This window comes from Boleophthalmus pectinirostris, unplaced genomic scaffold (assembly GCF_026225935.1).
Source record: "Boleophthalmus pectinirostris isolate CB_2022bp ecotype Guang Dong unplaced genomic scaffold, ASM2622593v1 HiC_scaffold_1, whole genome shotgun sequence".
NCBI lineage: Eukaryota > Metazoa > Chordata > Actinopteri > Gobiiformes > Gobiidae > Boleophthalmus > Boleophthalmus pectinirostris.
This window is the reverse complement of record NW_026570970.1, coordinates 39,214,285-39,225,545: the sequence shown is the minus strand read 5'-3', so window position 1 is coordinate 39,225,545 and position 11,261 is coordinate 39,214,285. Positions and strand designations below refer to the sequence as shown.

The following is an 11,261-nucleotide window of genomic DNA, read 5'->3' as shown; positions in this document are numbered from 1 at the left end:
CCTTTTAGCAGGCTGTGGGCCTTGGCAAATGCCACACATTTTTTTAATTGCCTTTTGTTTAGTGCTGGTTTCTGTGCACTGATTCGACCATGGAGGCCATTTCGAGATAGAATTCTACAAACTGTTGTGGTTGACACAGGGACTTGAGGTGACCAGGCCTGGTGGAGTCTGCTGCAGTGGAAAAGGGGCCTTGGATTTTTCGAATCAACAAACGGTCCTCCCGAGCAGTTGTCTTGCGGGGTCTGCTGGACCCGGGCTTGTCAAAAACATCTCCAGTCATTTCAGATCTTTTTCTTATTCTTTGTACTTGACGCTGAGACACATTGAAGGTGTCACCACCTCAGCAGTGGATCTGGTCTTCAGCCTCTTGATAATTAACGATTTGGTCTCAGGGTGGATCTTAGGCATGTTGTCAGAGGTCAAGTTGCAGTTGATGTGAAGGTCTGGTGTGCTGGGTTCTTTTTATACACACCCACTAATTGATTGATCAGTAACTGATCACAGGTGAGGCTGTAATCTAGGATTGGGTGCATCATATGACAAGACGACAAGACTTTTGTCTTGCCAAAATCTGACCTTTCTGTGTTCATTAAATGATCAATCTTTTTTCAGTGAAGCAAATTTTTTTTAGTATATTGAGCATAATTTGGGAGGGTTTTAGCTTCATATGAGACATTTCTAAAACCAATCGATTAATTTAAAGTCAAGTTAAAAGCTTTTGTTTCTACAAAATGGATAAGCGACAAGACTTTTGTCAGGGACTGTAAGTCAATTCTTTCTGGTCAGATTGTGTCAAAACAAAACCCACACTAAAGTCTAAAAATCTGCACAGAATGTCTGACATTTTATGAACTAAAAATGAATGTACTATGAATAAAATGATTAACCCAACACATGTTAATGACGTTAATGATTCATAAATACAGTAGTTATTTCCCCACACTACGTATTTAAGTGTTATCTTTTTTACAGTGTATAATCCACTTTGTGATGTCACGTACTGGTAGTTTTCACGTTAACGTCTACCTTTAGCTCATTAGGGCTGAAATAATTCAAATAAAATAAAACAGTGGACCACATGACGTCACAAGGTGGAACAGAGTGAAGAGAAGGACTCAACCTCCAGGTTTGTGTGTTCAACACGTGTAAATGAAACAAAACACAACTCCAGGTCTGTTTATGATGAGGAAACTACATTATAGATCAGAAAATAGCGTAATAATATATACCCTTTAAAGTCCCGCCGTGTGTCTTTAAAAACGATAATACCGTCTTTGAGTGGGATTTTGAGGTTTTTAAAAGTGCATTGTTTTTTACAGTCTACTGGACCTTTTTTATTTTTATCAAATTTGAATCTGGTACGACTGATTCGTTGATTTACAGAAAAATAAAATAATGTAGCCTAAGTGCATAATCTTAGTTTATAATAATAAAGTTGTGTCTGCAGAAAATATAAGAATATCAGATAGTTTCAATAGTTCTTGCCAGTAAAAGTCCGGCCGTGTGTCTTTAAAAATGCAAATGTGTCTTTGTGGAGTCTTTGTGGATTTGCGCTGACGTGAGTTCCTGTCGGAGCCTGTGTTCTTCGCTTGGACTTTTCTCCGGGACCTGCAGCAAAAAGCACCGTCCCGCTCCGGTCTGTGGCCAAAAACAGCCCCGAAATCAGCGCTCACAGCCGGGGAGAGGAGTGCCATGCCCGCCGCCCCGCTCTAGCAGCACCTCGGCCCCTTTTCGTGAGTTTTTACCCGCTTTTTGTGCGTTAAAACCCGCAGGAATCCACAAGTGCTCGGAGCAAGTGTAATGGGATGGGCAACGGTTTAGGACTGTGGGACGTTTGTTTTGTGGTGTGGGGTGAGCTCAGGCGGGCGGGTACTGTGTATGTACGTACAATATATGCTAACGGCTAATGCGGCTAACATAAACCGAACCGACACTTGTTGCCTTTGCTTCCATCGTTACCAAAGGCCTAACAACAGCGAAAAACGACTAAACTTCTCTTATATTCGATAATTTAGGCATCAATTTGCATCTAACTCATTAAAATGCCAAATTATGCGTTTTAATTTAAATCTTTGAGGTTTAAAACGTAAATCTGTCCCGCTGACATATTTCTCAAGTGTCCTTAGAATAAACAATATGGATATAACGGGCAGCTGGCGAAGTACACGTGTATAAACTTCATTATTATGAAATATAATCTTATAATATTCACATTTAAAGCGAAACATTGGTGGGTATTTGCAGCTACTATTATGTAACAGTTAATTAAAACCCCATGCCCAGTTTCTTGAACATTCCTTCAAACCAAATCGACTTAAATCCGTTTTATATTATCTCCAAATGCTCTCGAAATGAAAAAGTCATATTTACTACAAGTTAGTGAACTACTGAGATGTTTGTGGAGAAGTTTGTGCACTTGTTTGCGGATGATCTGTGCTAGTTTCGGTTTGGGAGTTGGCTCAAACTATGCGCCCTCAAACGGCCCTTGTGTCATAAGATTTCAACTGGAAATAGTTTCAGCTTTAATGTCCTAGAAAGCGCAAAAGTACTCGTGATAATGGTGTTACCTCCTCACAAACACACCTGGAGTTGTGTTTTGTTTGATTCACACATGTTTGAGTAATTTTTTATTAGTTTGTCTGCATCTCCAAAGCTTAAAATGCTCTGTTCCACCTTGAGATGTCATGAAGAGGTAGTTTTCAAGTTAACAGCTCCATTCACCTTTAGTTCAGTACAGCGCGACATTTCCAGGGCAGAAATTATGTGGGAGAAGGATTTGTGTGTTAAACATGTGTGAATGAAATAAAACACAACTCGAGGTCTGTTTGTGACGAGGAAACTACATTGTAACATAGATCAGAATATGGACACTTTAAAATTTAAACATGGATTGATTGATTTGGGTCATAGGTTTATTCTGACATTATTCCACAGACAGTCATATTTAACACACACAGACCGAAAAGGTGCAGGCTGCAGCTTGACCTTATTCTGCCTTTACCCTTTATTTCTTTATCAGAGCATCATCTTGAAACCAGTTCATCTTCATTAATACAGCAAGAGGAAACAAACAAATCAGTAACAGTACAGCAAAGTACTACAGCACAAACTACGCATCATAATTCATGCATCTGCCCAGAGTTAAACATTTAAATTTCATTATAAAACGGAAGAGAGTGGTGCAGAGTTTGAGGTTTTCTGTACAGTTGTTCGTGAGGTCCACCCCTTTAACAGAAATACAAAATGTCATAATTTTTGTTCTGATTTTCTTTTTGATAAACGTGGCCGTACCTCTGAGCTCATATTGGCTATTTCGGATTTTGAACATACTGTGTAATGATTTTGACAAGAGATTGTTGTTTACTTTGAAATTTTGTGGTTTAGTCGACCTTTACACTTTGAAAATCATGTTTAGAGTTTGAAGGTTTATTAATAATGCATTGGTTGATAATGTGATTGCTCTTATTGCCTTTTTTAAGGTAAAGATTAGATTTGTATTAGTCTTAAATGTATTGCCCAAAATCTCAATACAGTGGGTTGTGTAGGGCATTACCAGCCAGTTGTATCTAATAAAAATATCCTAAATAAAAACAGTCTATCTATATTTATATATAATTGCGATTACTTTGGATATTTTTTTCTATTTTTATTTATATATGATTTCCAGTTTAAATATGGTCTATAGTTACTCTAAAAACTCCTAAATGTAATGAATACAAGTTTACTACTCACATGTGAAGTTTTTGGTTTCATCTGCTGTAGTCTTTAACCATGTGGTTTCATAATCTGTGACCTTAAATGATGTGGAGACAGGGCTGCATCATTTTTTTGGGGAAAAGGGATTTTTTTGACAGGTAGTGTTGTCATGATACTAAAACTTCAAACTTGATTTTGATATAGACTTCATTTACACTTATGTCACAAACCAGGAAGATGTTTGGAAAGATGCAATGACAACTTCCAATAGGCTCTGTTCTAGTAAAACTGAGAAAATGTCCAACTCCATGTCATTGTAGCGTTTCGTTATGTTCGGCTCATCAACAATTCCAACTGTACCTCAGTTTTCATTATTTCCCCACTGATGCACAACTCTGAGTGCACTGGTACATGTGGTTAGAAGAGATTATTCCAAACGGCACATACGTCTGCAGTCTTCATTTTACCACTGATCACATTTACTTCAGTGGGTTTGATCACAGTAGTGATCAGTGCAGCGTTGGCAGTGATGCAGTCACTGTATCGGACCGTTGTGGTGAAGAGGGAGCTGAGCCTAAAGGCAAAGCTCTCGATTTACCGTCAAGTCTTCGTTTCTACCCTCACCTCTGGTCATGAGCTCTGGGTAATGGCCGAAAGGACAAGATCACAGATACAAGCGACTGAAATGAGTTTCCTCTGCAGGGTGGCTGGGTGCTCCCTTAGAGATAGGGTGAGGAGCTCTGTCACATGGGAGGAGCTCAGAGTAGAGCTGCTGCTCCTCCACGTCAAGAGGAACAGCGGGTGAGATGGTTCCTCAGGCTGAGGTGGAAAGGCCTCAGGGCCCGCCTGGAGGAGCTGGAGGAAGTGTCCCGGGGTGAAGGAAGTCTGGGAGTCCCTGCTTAGACTGCTGCCCCCGCAACCTGACCCTGGATAAGAGGAAGGGAGGAAGGGTGGTCCGGCGCCATGGTTAAGTCCTGGCTGAATCCTGTTTTAGTCCTGGTTTTAGACCTTTTAGACCTGGTTTAGTTCTGGGTTTAGACCTGGTTTAGTTCTGGGTTTAGACCTGGTTTAGTTCTGGGTTTAGACCTGGTTTAGACCTGGTTTAGACCTGGTTTAGACCTGGTTTAGACCTGGTTTAGTGGCGTAGTCCGCGCAGCGTACGGGACGGGGGACGTTCTGCTGCTTAAAATGTTTTTATTAATGCCAAATGAAATATCCAGCACAAATGATGCAGGATATGCAAACATTCATCATGCATTCATCATTAGTATATTTTACTTTACATTCATATTTAGTTTGTGGGACTGCACTTTATCATCCCCCCTGCCTGCTCCCGTGTTGTGCAGTCCCGCTCCCGCCTGCGCTCGCAATGAGGTTTCAAAATGTGTCCCGCGCCGCACTGTATTGGGTCGGGTCCATGCAATGAAATGTCACCGTCAATAGTCAGATATTTGACTGCTTCTATGTCAAGTACATGTGATGCTCCTAATGAAGCCTAACCTCACCTCATTTGTCAAATGTGCTGTTACAAGGATTGCTATTCAGGGGGTTGAATCATTTTGAGACTGCAGTCATTAAAAGTAGCATTTTGTGTTGAATTTGGAGAAACCACTTGTAATATTAGTTGTGTTGAGCTGTTTAAATTGTTCTTGTTTGATTTCTTTTATATAAATAGCTGCTAGTTTGTATATTTTACTAATAAACATAATTTGCAGTGGGGGTTGAATAATTTTGGTTGCAACTGTAACAGCACAAATCATCTCATCAGTTGTAAATCCAACTAAAGCTGCTCTTCCTGGATAGACTGTATTAAAATAAAACTCAGATTAAAGTCTGATCTAGTTCTCTTCACACCCCCACAGAATGTTGATGACATCAGATGCGAAGTATCATGATAAAGACATGACATGTAGTTGTTAGCAGAGTGTTATCTAAATATCCTGTGTGGTCTGTTGTGTGTGAGTGTAATATCAGGAGGTGGCTCAGAAGGAGCTTTCACACACAGCTTTGGTAAATGCTGCATTGTAGAGGTTTGCTGATGCAGAACCACATAATTACATTTAAAGTGACTTCCGTTTGTTTAATCAAGTCAAGTGTCTCAGTAAAAGTCATTCCACTGTGTTTGGCCCAGTGTTTAAAGCTACAACATCTTACTTTTCTAGTGAGCCACCTGCTGCCTGCCTCCACTTACAGTTTAATTCTTTGTATGGTTGCAAGAATAAACACATTTGAATCAAAATCTCAGTTGGACACCATTTAGACTGAACTATTTGGGGAAAAAGATCTAATTGTGATTTCTCCGAATTTGTGATTGCGATTCAATTTTTCTGTTTTAATAATAAGATTCTGTTCAAAGTTCACATTTAAACGTATAAAGACTGAAATATGAACTGACAAACGAGCACGAGAATCACATTTCAGAACAGGTTTGTACAGATCTACACTACATGACTTTCATGCCATACTGTGGAACATTCCGGACAAAGCAACACCATCTCCATGGCGACTGAGGTGCTGAAATCAGAAGCTCTTAAACCCAGGCGGCAGTAGGATCAGTGTTGTGTTTGTTTCTGTGGTTCAGTGTCAGGAGTTAGTCATGAGGAGGTGAAGAAATCAAACACACCTGCAGCTGCTGGTCCCAGACCCAACTCACACACTCTTTATTAGATCTGTAATTCAGTGTTTCCTACACGTTTCTACTGAGACTAGAGTGGGTGTGGGGCCATAGTGAAATGTGTCATGGTTATCATGGACAAAATAATTGTGCTTAATGATTACATCAGGATAATGATTAAAGTTGCTGACAATAAAACAATGGATATGAATAGGTATCATTTGAACATGTTATTGTTCCATCCCTAGATGGAATACAATATTGTGAGTGTAAATATCACTTGCCCTATTGATCAAAAAGAACTGATATCAAATGAATTCTGTGTAGTTTTAACAGTAAGCGTAAAGAATTCATATTCGTATCACCAATTTTGTTTGTCTTATTTTTAGACTAGGGGGGGGCACCATAGTCTCTCCTCTTTATGGGAAACACTGAGCTCATGTTATTATGTTTTGTTTTTCATGATAAATTGTCACTCAGATCGGTTCTGATGAAATTCTGTTTCTATGACAGTAGTTTGAAAACAACATTTGTAACCCACAACTAACCAGAGCTCAAACACAGTGAGTATAAAACACACGTGAATGTGTCAAAGCAGAACTACAGAGAGCACGTTGGGTCTGTTCACAGCCGCACATGTTTGGTGCCAGTTACTGGGCTGGTCACTGTTCTGCTGAAGCTGCCCCACAGGCAGTGGTGGAAAGCAACAAAGTAAAAGTACTGTACTTAAGTGTGCATTTTATGTATTTGTAATGTACTTAAGTGCATTTTAAAGTTGTTGCTTTTTACTTTACTTCACTACATTTTAGAGCAGGTTTCTGTGCATTCTAGTCCACTACATTTGGAACAAACAACATTTGGACTGAAAGTAAAAGTATTTTTTAATGACTGACACCTGCTGAGAAAGTGAGTGGTTTAATTTCAACACATTCATAGTTTGAGGAAACACAAATGAAAACGGCTAGAAAAAAATATAAATTCAATTGTTTCTGATGAACAATGTTGAGCACAAATCAAAATCACTATATATGAAGCTAAAAATATACTTATTATAATCATTTACACTTTTATATGGGTACTTTAATACTTTTACTTAAGTAGATTTTTTTGTGTGATACTTGTACTGTATTTTATTGCTCCAGTATCTGTACTACTTAAGTACCGTTACTTAATTGAGTTGCAAAATTGAGTACTGCCTGCAGAGCTGCACAGTGTATCTCCAATCAAAACTGAAGTTGTAGCAATTGTCAGATCAGAGTCTGCAAACAGATAACAGAACGTGTTCTGCAGTGCACCCCCCTGTATAAAACGGTTTACCCTGTAGTTACAAGCCTGTTCTGAAATACATGGGATTCTTGTAATAGTTTAGCAGTTTATATTCATATTATATTCAGTCTTGTCAAATGTGCTCTTGGAGTTGTTGCACTCTGAACGGAATGTTATACAAACATGACAAATCTAATTGCAACACTTAGTTTTTTTCTAAACTCGCACAGTCCTGCTTGTTGAAGCAGTCAGTGCATTTGAACAGTGCACCTGCAGTAGGTTTACTGGTGTTCTAACACATGACATGGATTTATCTGCAGGTGTGTGCAGGTGTGCTTCTGTTCTCTGATTGGCCGTGTGTGCAGGTGTGCTTCTGTTCTCTGATTGGCCATCTGTGCAGGTGTGATTCTGTTCTCTGATTGGCCGTCTGTGCAGGTGTGATTCTGTTCTCTGATTGGCCGTCTGTGCAGGTGTGATTCTGTTCTCTGATTGGCCGTCTGTGCAGGTGTGATTCTGTGTTCTGATTGGCCGTCTGTGCAGGTGTGATTCTGTGTTCTGATTGGCCGTCTGTGCAGGTGTGATTCTGTGTTCTGATTGGCCGTCTGTGCAGGTGTGATTCTGTGTTCTGATTGGCTGTCTGTGCAGACGTGATTCTGTGTGATTCTGTGTTCTGATTGGCCGTCTGTGCAGGTGTGATTCTGTGTTCTGATTGGCCGTCTGCGCAGGTGTGATTCTGTGTTCTGATTGGCCGTCTGTGCAGGTGTGCTTTAGGGATGGGTGATATCTCAATATTTTAAATATATATTAAAACATGAAATGTACTCTGACATATCGTGTATATGTATCGATATAATGCTTATATTTAAATCTGACTTTCTTTCTCTGTGCTGTGCTCACTCGCCCCCACCTCCTTGTTTTTGTCACCCCTCCCCTCCCATGCTCCCCTCTCGTGTTGTCTCTTTCACTGCTCACTACCACCGTGAATGCTCAAAGTTAGTGCCAACCAAAAGCTTCTAGCTCCACGAACCTTTTCCACCATTTACAGACTCGCCATCAGCAGCACATCCAGTGTCACAGAGAGAACACTCATATTCCACTGAGTTGTGTCCTTTTGTCCGACACAGCCTGACTGCATTAGGGCACAAGGAGCGAGCTGTTTTTTTTCAGTGCTTATAGTTTATGCAAATTACCCATGTGGTTTTAAGTTTTGTTTCTGTAAAATGTAAATAAATATACACAAAGCTGCATTAAAAACATTACTGCTGTTACATTACTGCTACTACTATGGAGCTGATGTGGTTCTATAGTAGTTTTGGTTTATATGTTCTGAAGTTCAGTAATGTAAAGTTTATTTATGCAAAACATTTTAATTAATAATCTGCTGCAGTGTAAAGTGTGCAATAGTGTTTGGAAACATTGGGTTTGATCTGCAGTGGATTGTGGGAAACCTCATAGCTCCTTACCGCTGGTGAGGAACATGGACCTGTTAAAAAAAGGAACCTCCCAAGCTTCCTGTGCTGAAGGAGCTCATGCTTATGGTTACTGTTATCGAAAGGGTAAAAAGTTTAGGAGTTATTCTTGATAGTGAGCTTAGCTTTGAGCCACACATCAGGTCCATCACTAAATCTGTTTTTTATCATCTAAAAAATATTGCCAGAGTCAGACCATTTCTCTCTCAAGCCAGTGCAGAGACTTTAATACATGCTTTTATCACAAACCGTGTTGATTACTGTAATGCTCTCCTTTCTGGTCTTCCAAAGAAATCTACAGCTCCATTGCAGCTCCTCCAAAACTCTGCAACACGACTGCTGACAAGGACCAGGAAGAGAGAGCACATCACCCCAATACTAATACAAAGTCTCTGCACTGGCTTCCTGTGAGTTTAAGGATAGATTTTAAAGTTCTTTTATTGGTTTATAAAGCTCTTAATGGTCTTAGTCCTATTTATTTATCTGATCTGCTTTTATCATATGAGCCCTCTCGGACTCTCAGGTCCTCAGGTAGTCTTCTTTTAATTGTCCCAAGAGTCTAAACTAAAACTCACGGTGAGGCGTCATTCAGCTTTTACGGCCCCCGTATGTGGAACAGTCGACCTGAGGATCTGAGGTCCGCTGCGAGTGTTCAGATTTTTAAAAGTAAACTCAAAACGTATCTTTTTAATTTAGCTTTTAATTGAGACTTTTACTTGTTTTATCATTATTAGGCCCGAGCGCCAGAGGCTGGCGAAGGGCCTATTAGTATCGCAAAGCGATGCTCCAAGTGGCCAAAAAATGGAATGGCGTGACGTGACTCGCCCGTAGTGACCAGGGACCCTCGCCATCACGTAGCAATGCGCCAGAGGTTTTCCGAAAATGTATAGTTTGTCGGCCAAAAAAAAGCGGAACATTGTTCTCGTATCGGTTGGTTATTCTCCTAACCAACTCACCCATTTTTCACCCACTGAACAATGACGAAAAGTCCTGAAATTTTTCCATCTGGTAAAACTCGCGCTTCTCTAACTTTTGGCTATTTTCATTTTCCAAAAAAAAATATAAAATGGCTCGTCATTGCCCCCAAATGACTCAAAAATGCATTAGGGAATACGAATGACACAAAAAAAACCTTGCATGTACAATCATGACATTTGACACAGAAGTCGATCATGTCAAGACAAGGAAAAAATATTATTACGCCAACACTGTGCACTCCACTAGGGGGCAGTAATATTGGCTTAAATTTGGCTAAGGTTTTATGAACTCCTCTGAGGGCGGTCGCCCGAACGAGCTCAAATTTGGTCCACATTATCTCAAGACGTGGAACATCAAAACTTATCCAAATTTTTCACACACGTCTTACAGTCTCTGAGCAGTGAAGCAACAAAAAATGCACACAATTTTGGAGATTTACAAATTGCTCCCATTTGCTCAAACGAACTCCGATTTCAAATTCCATTTTGGCATCCTGATCCAAAAGTCAATGATACCCATGTCATATTTTTTATGGCGTTGCCATAGCGATGACATAAACTCTCCATTGGTAAAATCTACAAATTCTGGCTCAAACTTTGGCCAATTTCATTCAAATTTTAATCGCGGGTTCACACCCCGACTCTGAACCAATTTATATAAGAAAATCTCAGGTGGGTGCAATAGCGCCCCCTAGGGAAATTGCACGGTAGTGCCAAAATTTACTTTGTCGTAGACATATAGAATTTGGTACACAGATTCATGACATGGTTTCAATCAAAAACGTGTAGGACGACCCAATGCCATTTCCCCATCGTGTTGCCATGGCGACAGGCTAAACATCTGACCTCGCCAATAGGACGCCCAACAAAAACTTTGGTGTAGCCAAACCAAATTTGGTACACAGATGCATCATGGGAATAGGAACAAAAAAGTATATTACGTGGTTGCTAGACAACCAACAGGAAGTCGGCCATATTGGATTGATCGGGCGACCTGGCGACGAAGGCACAAATTCCTGTCCTCATATTTGAACGAACTCGTCCTAGGGCATTTGACCCAGACAGAATCATTCTGTATCATCTAGACAAGTGGGACATTAAAATTTGTTAAAAGCGTTTTAAAAGATCAAATGGTGTGTTTTTGGGGCTGACCATCAAACTTCGACGCCTGATAATTTGCACAAACTTTAGCCAATTTCACTCATATTTTAACCGTGGGTTCACACCCTGACCCTGAAC

General features: G+C 40.1%; 1 protein-coding gene across 4 annotated transcripts in view; it reads left to right on the top strand.

The window, feature by feature from the left end:
- Nucleotides 1-1,579: 1,579 nt before the first annotated feature.
- The window catches only part of epb41l5 (erythrocyte membrane protein band 4.1 like 5), a 40,256-nt gene continuing 30,574 nt past the window's right edge, over nt 1,580-11,261 (top strand). For all 4 annotated transcript variants that reach the window (XM_055153140.1, XM_055153135.1, XM_055153127.1 and 1 more), the window contains exon 1: nt 1,580-1,733. The gene's annotated coding sequence lies outside the window, so the exon portion shown is untranslated. The remainder of the gene's footprint in view (nt 1,734-11,261) is intronic.